The sequence below is a fragment of the Oncorhynchus mykiss genome, chromosome 2 (genome assembly GCF_013265735.2).
Source record: "Oncorhynchus mykiss isolate Arlee chromosome 2, USDA_OmykA_1.1, whole genome shotgun sequence".
Taxonomy (NCBI): Eukaryota; Metazoa; Chordata; class Actinopteri; order Salmoniformes; family Salmonidae; genus Oncorhynchus; species Oncorhynchus mykiss.
The window spans coordinates 54,539,898-54,545,897 of record NC_048566.1 but is presented as its reverse complement, the minus strand read 5'-3'; positions in this window follow the sequence as shown (position 1 = coordinate 54,545,897).

The following is a 6,000-nucleotide window of genomic DNA, read 5'->3' as shown; positions in this document are numbered from 1 at the left end:
CAATAGCTGATCAAGGTATGTTGTCACTACAATGCCAAGGCTTGTGAACTTGTCCATCACAGTTCTAAATGGGGTAGATTGCAGAAATTGCATATCCACAGGCCGTGATATTGGCATCAACTCACTTTTTTGCCAGTTTATCTTGTAGCCAGAGAAGGAGCCAAATGTGTTTATAAGGTTAAGTAAGGGTGGAATATAAGTTTTAGGCTTGGACAAAAACAAAAGAACATCGTCTGCATATAGGGAAATTTTGTGCTGTGTGTCCTTTATTTTACAGAAGCTATATCGGCACATGCCCGAATGCGAGTAGCAAGGGTTTCCATGGCTATAGCGAAGAGAGCAGGCGAAATAGGGCACCCCTGTCGGCACCCCTTGAACAAGTGGAATGACTTCAACATTTCTTGATTGGTTACCACGGACGCCATTGGGTGTGCAGAAATAATTCTTATCCAATTAATGAATTCCTTTCCAAACCCGAAGTGCTCCAGAACCGACATCATATACTTCCACTCAATCCGATCAAATGCCTTCTCTGCATCAAAAGCTATTACCACTGCCTCAACCTTATGATCGTGATACACTACGTTGAAAAGGTGTCTCAAATTGTAGTATATATGTCGGCCCGGGATAAAACCTGTCTGGTCAGGGTGTATGATGTCGGAAATATATGTTTTCAATCGGTTTGCCAATATCTTTGTCAACACCTTGTTTTTGCCATGGGGAGTAACGACACGGGGCGATAAGACGACATCTCCATGGAATCTCTTATCTTTTTTCAAGATCAGTGCTATTTTAGCCTCATACAGTGTTTGCGGGAGTTTGGCATTTTCTTTGGATTGTTTAAACAGTGGAGATAGACTGGCGCAGTACTTCTTATAGAATTCTATTACATATCCATCGGGCCCAGGGGCCTTGCTGTTTGGAAATTGTACTATCGCTGTGTTAATTTCCTCTGAAGTTATCCCTGCATCGAGTGCAGCAGCTGCCTCCCTGTCTAGTTTAGGAAGTTCACATTCAGCGTGAAAGCGTTCCATAGTTTGTGGATCAGTAGTATCGCATTTTGATTGGTATAGCTCTGAGTAAAACTGCGCAAAGCATTTATTAATATCCTGCGGATCTGTTACTATTTTACCCTTCTTGTCTTTCATTTTGTGAATAGCTCTAGATGCCTGTACATGCCTTAGCTATCTTGCTAATAATTTATGTGGTTTGTCACCCAGTTCAAAATAACTTTGATGCGTTCTAGCAAGTAAAGAGCCCACCCGTTTCGAAAGGATGGTATTGTATTCATATTTTAACTTTGTGATCTTCTCAAGGACTGTATACGAGGAATTCGTCCTAAAAACGTTCTCCTGTTCCCCTAAATCTCTTTCAATTTCTTCCAGCCTAGTATTGGCGCGTTTCTTCCTCTCTGATGTATTAGAAATAATGTAACCTCTAATCACAGCCTTTAGAGATTCCCAAAGGGTGGAGTCGTCAACATCCCCCGTGTCGTTAGTTCCGAGGAAAAAGGCAATCTGCTCCTTCAAATACTGACAAAAAAAACCTGTCGACATATTGTCGAGTTTCAGCACCATGGACACAGGACAGTGGTCCGTAATTAGAATAGGGTGATAGGTAACCGACTCAGCTGCTGAAATTAGTTTGGAGTCCAACAAAAAATAGTCAATTCTGGAATATGATTTATGAACTGATGAAAAGAAAGAATAATCCCTGTCTGTTGGGTGCGTCAGTCTCCAAATATCGACAGTGTTAAGGTTTGTCATCAATGTATTTAGACAGACACTGGCATTTGATTGTTGAAGTGACCTTGATAGCTGTTTATCTAAAAGAGGATCTAACGTACAGTTAAAGTCCCCTCCAACAATAACACTTGTATCTGAGATATTTGGTATGTCCTTAAATACCCTTTGAAAAAATAATGGATCATCGAAGTTGGGTCCATATAAATTGACCAAGGTTAGTTAGACTGGTATATCTGACCGATCCAGCCAACTCGTAGCTTGGCCTGAGCGGAGCGTTTAATATGAGTTTCTTGAAGAAACACTATGTCAGCACCCAGTGATTTAAGATGAGAAAAAACCTTAGCTTGTTTCACCACATGCCCTAAGCCATTACAGTTCCAGCTGACTATCTTTATTCCACCTGGTCTACTCTGTGCTCTGTCACTATGTGGCATTTCTTATTTTAGAGCAAATTGTTGCTGTCATACAAAACTCAGATGAAAAACGTCCCGCCATGCGGGAGCTTGTCATGCCACCTGTACTAATAATAAGCGTGAACATAAAACACAGACCCCATCCCCCCTCCCGTGCCTTTACTGAGTGACTTCCCCAAACAAAGCACTCCTTGGCTAACACACAAACCTTAGGGTGTCTAGACATACAGCTTGAACTAACTCGTCGTCTATAGATGCTCCGCATATACGCTAATATTAAATAACACTTAACACTCACGTTAAAACATGATGTGCTAAACAATGCTATATTAGCCACAACATCTCACCTACCATATAAGTCCCAATTTCTGATCTTCTAATCGAAAAGACATAGGCCGGAAATTCAAACACATTCCTGGCCTGTATTTGGTAATTTAGCCGGCTGACACAGCCGTTCTGTATCCTCAACCAGGGAGCTTGCTTGTCAAGAACAGATCGGCCTCTTTTGGGTTGTCAAACGTACGTGTTGATCCTTCAACTGTCACCTTAAACTGGGCTGGGAAGAGGAATCCATATCGGATGTTGACCGCCCTGCATTTGTTGCGTACCTCATCATACTCTTTCCGTTGGTTCCTCACCTCCAAGGTAAGATCTGGGTAGAAAGACACCCTGGCTCCGTTGAAGTTAAGGGGGAACTTTTGACTAGCCAGCTTGAGGATGAGATCCCTGGTCTGGGGATAGTGCAGTTGTACAATGAATGGCCTTGGTGGCCCACCCTTGGCAGGCTTCGTTGCCTGAGATCTGTGTGCGCGGTCGATCAGGATGACCGTTTTGAAGTGTTCATTCCCCAGCAATGCCTGTATCAGCTCCGAGACAAATTCAGTGGGTTTCCCTTTCTCAGTGTCCTCCTGGATCTCACATATTCGGATGTTCTGGCATCTTGAATGCGACTCGAGCATTTCCAGTCGGGCTTTCAGGGTTTTGTTGTCATTTTTGAACGTTGCGCACTGTTTCTCTATGTCCTGTAGCCTGGCCTCGTGTTCGACTGTCGTCTGCTCAACCTCATGCACCCTTCCCTGAGTTGCCTTCACAGTTTCGGCCAAAGTCCCAATACTCTTTGAGATATCAGCCAACCTTGTGTCCACCTTCTTGCTTAGTGAGTTTATGGCAGCCAGTATGTCACTTTGAGTAGGCTCTGTGGGGAACTCTTGGAAGCTAGCCTCTTCAGCTAACTCCTCGTGGGTCGGCGACATTGAAATTGGTTCGTTTCAAATTATCTTGTTTAGCGCTCCCTTTTTTGGTGCATTTTCCCTTTGTCATATTTGTTTGAAGTTATGGGTTGTGAAAGGTTAAGATAAATACTCATTTGTTTCAAAATAGAGCGGAGCTCTAGCAAAGCACGTCTACTCCATAGCACGCTCTCTAGCGCCCCCCGACTCACTTTTACTTAAGTCATTTTCTATTAATGTATTAATGTCTACAAGTATGACAAATGGGTACTTTTTCCACCACTGTAGCTATTGTAAGCCAACTTTTGGCCAGCTCTCGCTATAACGGTTCATCAACTGGCGAAAGCTTGCCAGGTTCATTTACTTCTGAAACGGGACAAAACAAAGGTTAAACACGTCCATACAAACAACTACTGTTAGATAGCGATATCAGGTGGCAATTATCACTATCTGACAGATAACTAGAGGCCAGAGCTGACCTGGCTGTTGTAGCTACTCACTAGCGTAGCGTATTCATTCACCTCAGTTGAGAGGGGATGAAACATTAGCTAACATTTCATGTTAGTTACAATACTAGCTCATCACTACAAATAAACACTAGGTTCGTTTTTTTTCTGTTCAGTTAAACAGCAGTTACCTTAAGTGATAATGCCCGAGAAGTCGTGTTTGGAGGATATATTGGCACGTTGTTCGCCGAGGGCCGGAAAACCTGCCAATATATCCTCCAAACATCAGCTTCGAGGGCGTAATCACTTTTATACAATGGGTTACCAATATGTTCAAATAATGATTGACATATTTTCATAAAATGTTTTATTATGATTCATTTATTCATACTATTTCATCTTTCCACAAGATGTAGTCCCAACACAAATCTAGGGTTGCTACCTAAGCCGGCTGGTCATTCATTCTATTGGAACGGTTGCCAGAGATGCGACCCAGTCGTTCAGTCAACGTTTTATCCCTTGCTTGCTAGCTAGCCAACTACGGCTAATTTACAGTCACGTCAAACGTCAAAAAGAATAACAACAGTAGCAACATTTGCATTTGGTTAAGCTGTTTCTTTTGTGACATATATTTGGATACATCCATCAGAATGAGTTAATGAGTCACAATTTCTCCTGGCAGAGATAATGTGCTCCCTCGTCAGGACACTGTTGTGCAGAGGAGCTAGCTGACAACACAGCAAACACAATCACTTCAAACACTGAAGCTGTAGACTGCAAACTAGCTGCACTTTGTTTCATTTTACCTTTTTTTCAATTTACATTTCTTTGTATATATCCATTAAAATTATGCCAGCTATTCATGATTTCGACTGGCTGAGAAACGCTACTTACCTGTCTGTCTCATCACAACTCCCGACCCCTACACGTTCATTACTATGGGCAGCTGGAGATCGAATTTGAATATTGAAACAATGCTGCAAATGTTGGAGAGACAGACAGCAAGGTTTATACTGAGTATCCTTTAGGCTTGGGTTCTACAAATTGAAACTGTGGGGGAACCCCTCCCTATAAGTTCTGCAAAGAACCCCTTTTAATGGATCCTCAAAGAACCTTTTGGGGTACATTTTTGAACTACCCCCCTATTATTTTTGTATTATTAATAATATGCATAACAATAAAACAATATTTTATTGTTTATTATGATTTTAGTGGATAAGCAGAATAAAAAAATCTAAATATGAGGTAAACTCCCAGCAGAGTCCCAAGTACAATTGTTATTTACTCTGGCATGTTGATGTTATTTTGCAGTGCCTGGTGATCAAACAGGTTTCCTGTTATATTCAGAGGTGTAAAGAGGGTAACATCTGTGAATCCCCAAAATAGTAATTATACAGACGATTAACAAAATATGCACATGACCATATTCTTACCTTGGATTTTGTGGTAAAAGTGAATTTAAAAAACTGTTTTGATAATGGTTTTCATACACATACCATGTCCATAATGTAGAGGCCAATGGGATTTTCATTGAAGATGTAAGGAAGGACGATGGTACATGTGATCTGCATAAATACCAATACCAACTGCCCCATGCTTCTCCGCCCATGTGTACATATAGCCTAATCTGTTTAAATGACACCACACGAGCACCTGATCTTGCAGGTATGGCTACTGAACTGGAAGCAGCAACAATGACAGCGACACTGTCACGCCCTGGTCTTAGTATTTTGTGTTTTCTTTATTATTTTGGTCAGGCCAGGGTGTGACATGGGTTAATTATGTGGTGTGTTTTGTCTTGGGGTTTTTGTAGGTATTGGGATTGTGGTATAGTGGGATTGTCTAGAAAAGTCTATGGTTGCCTGAAGTGGTTCTCAGAGGCAGGTGTTTATCGTTGTCTCTGATTGGGAACCATATTTAGGCAGCCATATTCTTTGAGTGTTTCGTGGGTGATTGTTCCTGTCTCTGTTTGCACCAGATAAGGCTGTTTAGGTTCTCACGTTAATTGTTTGTATTGTTCGTGGTTATCTTTTTATTAAACATTAATCGAAATAACCACGCTGCATTTTAGTCCTCCACTCCTTCGACGGAAGAAAACTGTAACAGACACTTGCTACGTTTAGCATAGTTCTATAGATGATAGCCTACCTTTTAGGGGGACAATTTG